Below are 12,099 nucleotides of genomic sequence, written 5' to 3' on the forward strand. Positions count from 1 at the left end.
TGCATAGTCTGCAAAATGGCAAATGACTAAGTCATTTATAAAGAATTTATAGCGTAATTAATACTGATTTACAGTAACTGTCAACAAACAACAACAAACTTCTATATGTCTTATGTTCAAAATATTTATTAATAACCTTATGATGGTTTTTCTGTAACAAAAAAATTCATATTTAAATTTATTTTAAACTTCTTGTCTCAAAAGAATTTGTGTTAAACACATTTCTTCTCAGTTCAGTTATTACAATTAACATTACATGCAATGTATCAATAGACAAAAATTTTTATAATACATTGCTTCATTAAGATGTATCAGTGGATAAATATTGCTAAAATGGGACAGTATTCAGCATCAATTATATTCATATTTTTTGTTTTTATGGATGTGAGCTGTTCACAATTAAGTAAAAGAAAATAGATGTTTTGTTGTTTCAGTGTCCCTCAATTTTTTTTTACTTTTTCTGCACAGTATACACCAAAAAAATTCACAACATGTCTGTCATCATAAATTGTTTTAAATTATTTGTCTGGTCTATCAAGTTCACCTAAAATTTTGCTGAAAACAATGAAAAAAGAGTAATTTCTTCAATTGTTAGAGCATTCACATTTTCTGTACCAAATAGATATTTTTTAAATTATTTCTTTTGTGCTCTGGAAGTTTTTATACTTAGGAAATGAGAAGTAAATCTTTCATTTGTAAAGTGAGAAAAGGGTGATTTGAAAGGAAATGGAAAAGGGGGAACCTGCACTTCTGTCATCGGCACATTCTCTAAAGAGTCGGTTTTCTGTCTGAGTACTTGTGAAAGCTGAAGATCAAGGAATTGATTCCTGTAAAAATATCATGATCATTTGCTTCTTTGAAAGTCTTCATATACCCCAAGTTTAAAGACTCCTAGTTTTTTACAATCAAAAGTGATGGAAACAAGTCATCTTACCTGATCAATATTGTTTCTAAGTTTAGACTACCATATACTCAATATAAATAAATCCAAATGTTGACGTAGCCCAGTGAACCTGTATTTACATTAGTCTATTCTAGATAGTGTACTGCTAATTAGCATTTATTTTATATCAATTTTTTAAAAAGTACATTACTTTGTATTTCAAAGATGTAGGAATAATACCTTTTAAGATACTATTGCTCCATAAAAAATCTAAATAAAGATTATCTTGGCTAAAAAATGTTAAACTAACTGATTGGACTTAGAATTTTTTTTATGAAAATTATACCTCTGGAATGTCACATTACATGTAAATGCATACTGTCTTATTGGAAGCAAAGAAACAAAAGAAACCATTGGTGATATTTTCCTCTTATCTTAAATAGTATTTAAAAGATGATCATTTTAAATAAATTCCCATTGATTAATATATCTGTCAATTTTTCCTTCAGAAGTACTGTTGGTTTCAGTTGACAGCTATTTTACTTGATTTTCCATATTTGAATTTTTACTATCACTGAGATCCAATTTATAATAACCTGCTAGTCAATATCCTGGAACTTAAATTTGTATTATGTTTCAGGGGAAATACATGTTAAAATGGTTTCACCATTTATTTTTAATATTTTTAAAGGTTTCTCTTGCTCTGGACTAGTATAGGTGTTTTCAACTGAAGAATGTGTTCTAGTGTCATCAAATGAATTGTTCTTTATCATGTGCACTTCTACTGTATGTTAAAGACAGTAAAATTGCTGCCACAAAAAGTTAATGGACTTATGCATTAGATTACTTTATATAACATTTCAGATTTGATGCTGCATTTCAAAGTTTATTTCATTCATCTATTTTTGAGTAGCCTAGAACGAGTTGTTTTTGTTTGCATAGCAAGGTTGCTTTACACGATAATTGAATATTAATCAATAATGTTTTCAGTGAAGTTAAATATTAAATTAACTATAAAGTTGAATGTGTGGTTCCCAGGAAAAATTTATCTTCTTTGATCTTAATGCCATTATTTGCTTTTGACTAAAATCACTTATGTAGGCGAGTAATGAAAGTAGTTAAAGGTTGTACATGCTAAGTAATATGCATACTTAACATTTCTCTACATAAAAAAATATTTAAAAACTTAAATTTAAACTGTTTTAATTTCATTATGTTCGTAAGTTTAATGCAGCTCTACTCTGAAAATACATCTGGTTTATTAATAGAATTTTCTTCACTCATCAGTAATATTTCTTAAATTCTCAATCTTGTCATTTTATATTTCTTACATGTTTAATATGTAATAGTAAAACAATATTTGATTTATAAAATAATATGCCATTTTTATTTTTCTATTATAAAAAGTACAAAGAGTATTATTTTAACACATACATATTTAATGTGGTCTACTTAGTGTTCACATGTTTAAAATAGACTGGATTAAAAAATTATGGCTGATAACAATTTAAATTATTTATATTCTTCATAACACCATTGCATGGACAAAGTTTTTAGCATCTCTCTGAGAGGAATAAATAAAATATTTTTGCAATTCAAAATGAGATGTTGACTACTAATGTGGATAAGTAGGTTTTCTATATAATATTCAGTCAAGATTTCAGTCTGCCCAACTCAGAGTTATACTTAAAACTTCATTTGTATCAAACACCCCAACAATGAATGACCAAAACCAAGGCATTAACAGTTTACAGATGCAGTGTAGGGGGAAAATGCTGTACTTGCTTAGTTTTAATTTTATGATATATATGATTGAGGATTTCTGGAACCTATAACCAAGGCAAATATTGCTGGTAAAAGAAAAGGTAAAAGACAATCTTATAGACCATAATTATCTTAAAACTGTATATAACTAAAAGACAAGTAAAGGATAAAAAGCCACATCAGCTGCCTAAGATATCTTATATAACCACCCAGCAATTTATCCATCATCCTTTGAAAACATATTCATGCCTATTGTAGTCAAGGCTCCTTCAGGAAATCAGCATTAAGATGTAACTCTGAAAAATTACACCCCTTAGATAATCCTATAGAACAATATACATGATGTTGTTAAAGGTTTTAAAAACATATGGTAAGTATTTTTCAGTTAAATTTTTTTATCTAAAAGAATTTTCTTGATCATCTCAAAAACAGTGATAAGTATTCTCCATGAAAACTTTCTATGGAATGTTTTCTAAAATACCAAAAATTATAACTTATGTTAAAATATTTAAACATTTATCAGTAGTTAGGCTGATTTTTTTATGAAATAAAAAACTATACACGCATGCACATACATTTCCTTAGAACTTGAGAATACTAAGATTTTTCTCATATTCTTTTCATAATTTTAACAATACGATGTTATGTGTTTATAGAAATTAAATGATTTTTAGAAGTAAATTTAAATGCCATTTCATAATATATTAAGGTTAGTTTTAAAACTTAATTTGAATATTTTTTTAATGACATGCCAGATAGATAATATTCACACAGGGAGAGACATCTAATATCTAGAGCAAAGGGTTCATTCTTGACTCTTTCCATCAACTCTTTGAATTATCTGTTATATACACTACATACTGTCCACCATCAACCACAGTTAGAACAAAGTAGGAAGCTAGAATTCTTTTACAGCTTAAAAATTGTATTTTTTAATATATACCCAGGGTAAGTACATGCTTACCAGCAGGAGTGTTATAACTACTTTCATTTTTACTAAAGGTATACAGTATATATTTAACATCAAACATACTAGTAAATAAATAGCTCAAATATAAAATCAATTATGATAAAACTTCCCATATTTAATATAGAGAAAATCTTTCATAATTGAAAATGAGTTGCTTCATAATAATCCATAAGTTATAAAGTAAGCAACAATTCATTTAAAATGAACTATATAATATGTGATGAGTTAATATAGCAACAAGATATTTAGTACTGAAGTATGAAAATTTAGACTAATATCATCAGAATTCTTTTTATGGCCTTTAAATATCCATAAGAAAAATTAAAATGTTATCTAATAATTAGAAGATATTATTTTATATCCCCAAATATCAGTCTTTTACCCAAATATTGAACTCATTTGTTAAGATCTTATTCATTGTACCATGAGTCTTTTGTTTTATTCGATTCTTTGGTTATAATTAAGATGAGAGATACTAATTGCTTTAGATGAGACACCAAAAATATGGTGATGAAAGGAGATTTGACTTTGGGTGGTGAACACAAAATGTAATATACATATGACATATTGAATTGTACACGTGAAACCTATATAATTTTATTAACCACTGCCACTCCAATATATTTAATAAAGTTCTTTTGATATTGGGAAAAAAATTAATATAATTGAAAAAAGAAGAATTAGGTGAGGCAGTATTATTGGCTAAACAACGTAAAGTTGAATTTCTATTTAAAAGATTTCCTTCTGTCAGTTTGCTATCAAGATTAAATCTGTGTTTACCCTCCATCTGTTATTTACTGATCATGGAACAAGAATTAGAAGTCTGAATCCACTGAGTAGTCAGTTATTTGCTCTTAGTACATTGTAATACAGTCTGGTCTTTCTAAGTAAATAGAATACAAAAATATCTCAGCTTTATCTTGTTTTCCTTGTTCTGCCAAAAGTTGAGATAGCTGTAAGAATGAAGATAAGGAAATACCCCTTGATTGGCCAAGTATATTTTTTAACATTTTTTTTAATCATACTCATCTCCAATGTTGTAGTTTTAAAATGATTTGCAACAAAAACAATACATCATGTTATAAATAATTAAAAATTATTTTCTGGCCCTTCTATCATTCCATTTTGTAAGTTTTATGCATGCCCAATAGCATAAGTAGCACATTTTCTCACACCTTTTTACCTCTTCTGGCCTATATAATTTGTTGTATTTCCTATCAAAACTATTTTGTCACTGTATATCCTTTTTCCATAGTGTAAGCACAAATATTACAAGAACCCTTTGAAGGCAGAGCTATAATCAGTATATATTTTTCTTCATTTCTTTCTCAACATTTATTTGTTCAGAAAATTGTCAAGCTGTCTATACGATTTTCAGTGCTTACAACTCTGAAGTGCTAGTTGAGCCAGAAATTTGCTGTTTGACCCTGGAGTTTCACTCTTTATTTTTTTTCACCCTCACTACTTATAAGAACTTATTTAAAATTCTAAGTTCTCCCCTGGCAGCCACAGTTAGAGCTTCTTTGGCAAACTAAAAAGACTAAGAGAAAAACATGCAGAGGCTCAGTACTGCTTCCAGTGACCTACATTTGTAGCCAGTTTTTAAAAGATGGCATGTGCCTTATTTTCCAATGAAAAAATGAAAGATACGATAAAAATATCAAGGAAAATAAACCCACTTCTCTTTCACTAGTTAGTGAGAACCATTTCTAATATAACATTAAAATAAATACACATTTGCCATGATGTCTGTATATTAATCAACAAGAGCAAGGAACTTCGCATGCAGAAAAGTGACCTAAGTCATATACCAAGAGTGCCGTAGTTTGTAATATTTATCTTCAGGAAAGGGAAATATATTTGAGATCTGGGCTTAGATTTTAATGTCTATATTGCTACTTAACTAGCTGCAGGACCTTGTACAAGTCACTTGGAACTCTGGAATAAGAGATATTATCCTAGCTACTTTATTTCAGAGTTCCACATTAAAAATTAAATATCTGGGGGTTTTGCTTTCTTAATCTTAAAAACACTTATTCCTCACCTCACATTTACTTTCAAAAATTTTTATTTTGAACATACAAAAAATGAATGGTTGTCAATACTTGATGGTTATTGTTAGGCTCAAAAGAAATGTTAAAATCTTGAAACTATTAGATAGTACTTTATCATTCTTTGAAAATAAGCCACACAAAGCCAGAATTGGGAATATTAGAGTTTATTTTTCTTCTGAATATTTTTACAAAAAATAGTATTCAGAAGAAATTATTCAGTCCTTTTGTGTTGGGGGTGGATAACAGAGGAGGAAGTGACTTGAAATTCTGAAAACCAAAGCCATTAAAATTAAAAGGAAATAACTTTTTCATCAGCTCCCCAAATTAACATATTATCGCATTAAATAACACATTGAAAGCCATGAAAAAGACACAGTTGTACCATCAAGGGTCATTAAGCAGTCTGTGAAGATTTCTTATGTACAAAAAGATAACTTTACTGTGTGAAAACCCCAATGAAGACAGGACTATCTCTCCATCTACTGTTGGCATGATTCTGTCAGTGGCCAGTGTTTCTTTCCTGAAATTTTAAGTTTTATTCATCAGAAACTGACAGGCAATTGCAGAAAGTGACCTTTGTTCGCTACATCTATCTTTTAATATTATGGAAAATTAATGGAATCAGAGGCATTTGAAATGTGCCTATCATTTTTATAAAATATTCTTACACTAATTTGTGTATGTATGTGTGTGTCTGTGTGTCTAAAAGTCAGTGCTATAGATTTCAAAAACAGGGTAGATAGCATTAAACTGAAGACAATTTGAAAGTAGGAAATAGATCTGAGAGTATGAAGTGAAATTTTTTACCTATATATTCCCTAAACAGATTACAACATATAGGTTGCTATAGAATTAAAGAAAATCTATTTTATGCCTTTACCCAGCTTCCTCTACTTCTCAGTTCTCAATGAGTAGAAGGAGAACCAGTTCGGTCTATTAGCACCAAATGTACTACAAAATATCATTTTCAAACTTAATAAAAATAAAGTGATATCCAGTTTCATTTAGTACCTCACAATACCCTAAGAATTTTTGTTTATGACATTTTGCATAAGCTAGAAAAATGAATGTGACATCAAACAAATAAAACCAGTCACTTGTATTTTCCTAATCTAGGGATTTAACTGATCTGGACCTTATATTTAGAAAAATTTTAGTTTTATCAGGTTTTTAGAAATTGGTTTAGTTTATATTCAATAGGGACACTTAATAGTTAAAGGAATTTTGTAACCTGTTTGCTTAATATAGATTTTCATAACTAGTGATATACAGACATGTAAAGATATTCATACACATATATACATATATATACACTATATACATATGTATATATACACACTATGTATATATAATACACATATACACACATTTAGGAGTTCACATGTTTTTAACAATGGTAGTTAATTACTACTTCTTTTTAATTTATAATCTCTCTGAGTAAGTTTTATTGGTTGTGCAATCAGAACTAGATTAAACATTGACAGCATTTAATGTATAAACTTTGCTTTGTAAAGGAAACTAGAAAAGAAAACTCCAATTGTTATGGCTAGAAATATTAATAGATACCAACAGTGTATCCTCTCTGAATAAAAATATTTGTCCCTCTCTGAAGAAAAATATTTGTTTTGAAGTACAGCGAATGCTTTGAAGAAATATGTAATATAACTTTTATATTTTGATATATAAAATATATAAATTCTGTATCTGAGTTGATATATGAAGAAATGTTTTAAATTCATATAGACCACAGGGAGACTTGTTCTTAAAAGCTTAACAATTTTGATTTTTTTACATATGTGAGAAAGTAATTATGAAAGCAAAAAATATCAGAATGCCAAGAAACTCAATGCAGTTCTCTCTAAACTCCTTTTAAGTCAGTGCCATCAGTAAGCAGTCTTGAAATCATGTGGCCGCCTTGGTCAGGCATATTGCTAGGACCTAGATAAGGAATTTAAATTTGCCTGTACCTCATTTTCCTAACCTCCCTCCTAGCTTGCAGTAGGACTCAGGGATTAATTACATGTCTAAATTGCTTTGAGATCCTTCTATGATTGATGCTTTTAAAAATATGGTTCTTTAGAATGTAATTTTAAAAATAATTAGATTATGATGTGCATTTAATTAGAAGTAGTTTTGTTTTTTTTTACTCAGTGCCAGCCTTTTCCTTCATTTCTGAATACTTCTAGCACAGACTTCCATTTCCTGTTCAAGTTATCTTTCTCCTTCTCCCTAAGTCAAGAAACTTAAGAGATTTTCCAGTCTTCTCAATGCATTTCTGGTTTACATATTAAAGAGAAATGTGATGTGGATCAATGCAAAAATATTGAGAATACTGGTTTTTTATTTTCCAGATTTATGTTAATTGATGTAGTTGCAAAATTAAAAGCATCATTTTTTGTCAATAGTTTAATAGGAAGTTTAGTTACAATATTCTTTGTATACCAATTTTACTCTTTCTTCTTGTAACATGAGCAATTTTGCCACCTTTATATTCAAGAAAAAAATCTGATATTGCACTATGATGTCCCCTGATAAGTACTGAATTTACTTAAAATGTGGATGGAAATAAGTTAATTCATGAATTACTAATCTTAAAATCTATGAGGTTTTTAAAAAAAAATGTTATTATTAGTTTCAAGTATAGTTTTAAAAACGTTTTTATGCACCGTCAACTATACTCCCGGACTTCTGACTTATTCCATGCACTCTACATTTCTGAATGCTTTTAACAATTAAAGTCACTTCTCTCCCTATACTTTGAAATATTTAAATGAAGATAATGTGGAGGACATACTTTTACTATATGGATTCTCAGTTTAGACATTTGGAGTATTTTGTTTTCAATTTATGGTAATATCTTTAGATTTGTTTCTTTTTCTAACTTTCAGAAAATAAATGTCCTTACCCCTGCCCCAAGAAAAAAACCCAAATCGACAAAGTTATATACTTACTGATACAATAAAATATACTTACTGATACATGGATAATACTTAAGTAGTATTAATTATACAGTTACCAAAACCTGCAAGGATCAAAAGATTTTATTTTTAAGAAGGATTTCTCATGCTGCATGGATTATGTTGCTACATAATAGCTCAGTAGTACTTCTGCTGAATTGTAAAATAGCTTAGAGAGGAGTATGATGCCCATACTTGGTGTAATGCATTGGTAATTAAGAGGGTGGGAGGTTAAGCTTCATTAACTGCTGAGGGATTGTATCTTGGGTTTTATTATGCCCTAGAGAACATAAAAAGTGAGAAGGGTCAAACTGTTGGAGTCAGATTTTGCTTGTGCATCTGCCAAAACAAAGACCACAAAATAATATAGCAGTAAGCACAGAATGTCATGGATTGAAAAGGGAAGAAATATATTTACAGCAGCCTATGGATACAGATAAATGTTTAAAAAAAATAAATATACTTAAACACTGGAGTATATTTTGTATTGGAAGTTTGCAATAATTTGGTTTTGTGTAGAATTTTTTTTTTTTAAGTAAGACAAACAACTGTTTTTGTCCAAATGTAATGGCAATTTCTTTATTCGTGTTAATTTTCTAACCTGATTCATTTGATTAAAAGAGAGAAATTTTATACTTTCCATGCTATCTTCTGTGTAGAATTTATGAAGCCTGATTTTCATTTTTATTTATTCCTGATCCTTGCGACCAAATTTATGGGAACTGTAAGCACCACACTGCAGGATAAAAAAATCCGATAGTCTTTCTTTTAGGAAACAAAGTTATAACAACCATATGGTGTGTTTTATTGGTGCACTGGATGAGAAATCAAAGACTGGGGATTTTCAAAAGTATGAAGGAAGATCCTGATCTGTGATTGACGTCTGTAATAGTTGAATATTGAGGACTTTATTCATAGCATTCTCTTGAAATAGAGATTTTATCAAAACATTTATTAAATTTTAGTTTGATTAGTTACAGACATTGCAACAAATAGTAGGGATTACCGCAATGCTCATCTTGGATAGGGTCAATGAGTCACAGTGAGCAGGGTAGTTGATGGCATACTTCAAAAATCTTAGGGCTCACAAATATAACAACACATTGGATACAAACTCTTACATAATAATTCCTGAATATTAGAAGACAAAAATACCAGAATATTTCTTTTTTTTCCCAAAATATCATTTCTTGGTATATCTTTAAATCCTTTCTTTTCACTTGAATTCTGAATAGCAGAATTGAAATCACTAAGACAAAATTTTCATAAAATGGATTTTTTTTTTGGTCAGAATTATATAGGATGATGTGGCACTATTATTGCCTTAGGATTGAGTTCTCTACATCACAAGACTTAAAAACTACACTACTGATGATTCTTAATTTGTATAGACCAATTTTTTTTACTTTCTCCTATTTTCGTTCATATTTCTGGCTAAAAGAATGATAAAAATGCTGAACAACAACCAGGTATTCACGTAGGTCGTAGCTATGTAAATTATTAGCATGCTAACATTTATCCATATTATATTGGGATACAAATTTATTATGTATTGATGGAGTGCTTAGAAACAGAGATGCTAAGAAAATTTTGGCGCACTTAAGAAATACCATATTTTATCAAATCTGAGATGCCATCGATTATAAGATTCATCATTATTTTATGTACCCGTATGACAAAACTACTGCCAAATAACTAGGACAGGATAGGTTTTTTTTTTTTCCACTTAGAATTTTTCATTATTTTTAGGAGTTTTTTTAGACATTCATTTTTAAAATCATATCACACTTGTACATAAAAAGAGAGAAGGTAAACAAAACATATAACTTATCCATAAAACTTCTTCACATTCATATTACTACTGTAATAAATCACTTTCTGATTCATAGTCATTAGCATCAGTGCTCTCTGTGTAATCATAAACATTGATGATGCAGCATTTCTTAAAAGATACTTCACTATTGCACCCTGGTTTTATTCTAAAGCAGTGACGTCCATTGTGCAAGTATTGTTGCAGATGCTTTCTTAATTTTCTCAGAAAGTATCAGTGGAAGTTTTCTAGAAAGCCAGCTTCGCATTCATATTCTTTAATTGAGCCATATGTGGGTTCTTGGATGAAATGCTGAAGAATTATATCCGTCTACTTACATACCAGGAATAACAACCAGGTTTGTACATATTGCAAGCAGTGATAATTTTATATCTGCTGCCCTGACAATTTCATATACTATCTATTGTAAAATGCAGCCTGAGTTCAGAAATGGTAACATGTGAAGAAAAAAAATGTGTCCAAATTAGTGGAACAGTGAGTATATGCCTCATTTTTGAAACTGAGTTCTGATATATTGGAATTACCCACTAGTTGTCATACATCTTAATTGCCCTTGCTCACCATAATGCCACCAGTGTTAAAATAATTGCCACTCTTAATGTATTGATATTTTCTTGATAATACTTCTGTGTCTTGTGAAGTTAGAACTTAATCTGTGTTTCTTAAAGTGCCTTTCTTAACATTTCATTTCGCAGTACCATGCATAAACCACTGTTTTCGAATCTCTAAAATACTAACAATCATATAAGGGAAACAATCCATGAATCAGGTACTTCTAAGGAAGTGCTTAGTCCTTTAAAAAGTGGGTAAACTTAGTATGCTGCAAGAAAATTAAGAAAATTTACCTATATTTTAAAAATCTATAAGCCATATTTTGATAATATTGATTGGACTGGTTAATATAGTTGTCATTTATAAAATACATTTTTTTCTCAGGAACTCTTTCACTGAATTTGTGATTAGAAACATTTTATAACACATTGCAACATTGAAATTTTGGAGAATTTATTATAAACAATGCAAATGGTGGTAAAAAAGAAAATTAAGCAATAATACAGGAATTAAGTTGAAAAGTGAAATTCCTCCCACCCAGTGCATTTTCACTCTCCCTTATGAAAAGTCCCCCAACATTGATTTGTGTTATTTTTAATTCCTCCAGTAGTTACCATTATAATTTTAAGTTGTGCTTTTTGCCTTTTACTTTTTTGACCACCCATTTTAGATTGTACTATTAATTCCATGTTATGTAAGATAAAGTTATCACTATTTCTTTTACCATCTCTCTTCCTTTCAACCCATTATCTCTTGTTAGCTATAACTTCCTTGCACATTATAAATGATTACAACTCTTAAATTCCGTAACTGTAATAGAGTCTTCAATACTTCATTCATAAGTTCATTTTACAAACTGAAAAATAATTAAGCTCATTTAAAACGTAAAATTGTATAAATATTTCATTTCAAAATCAAATAATATAATTGAACACTTTGAAAAGAAAATGCCATTCTGTGTCACTAAACTGGACCTCTGAAAGAGGAAAGGAAGATGGATTTTATTTCTTATTCCCTCAGTTGCTCAGTATCATGTCAGCTTTTTAGTACCTTCCTTTCCTTCGTGTTTAACTTTTTACTTTCTTGTT

General features: G+C 29.4%; 1 protein-coding gene across 2 annotated transcripts in view; it reads left to right on the forward strand.

The window, feature by feature from the left end:
• ELP4 (elongator acetyltransferase complex subunit 4) overlaps positions 1-12,099 on the forward strand; it is a 196,702-nt gene that overhangs the window by 25,089 nt on the left and 159,514 nt on the right. The gene's annotated exons all lie outside the window — the stretch shown is intronic.

Source organism: Pteropus alecto, unplaced genomic scaffold (assembly GCF_000325575.1).
Source record: "Pteropus alecto unplaced genomic scaffold, ASM32557v1 scaffold71, whole genome shotgun sequence".
Lineage (NCBI taxonomy): Eukaryota > Metazoa > Chordata > Mammalia > Chiroptera > Pteropodidae > Pteropus > Pteropus alecto.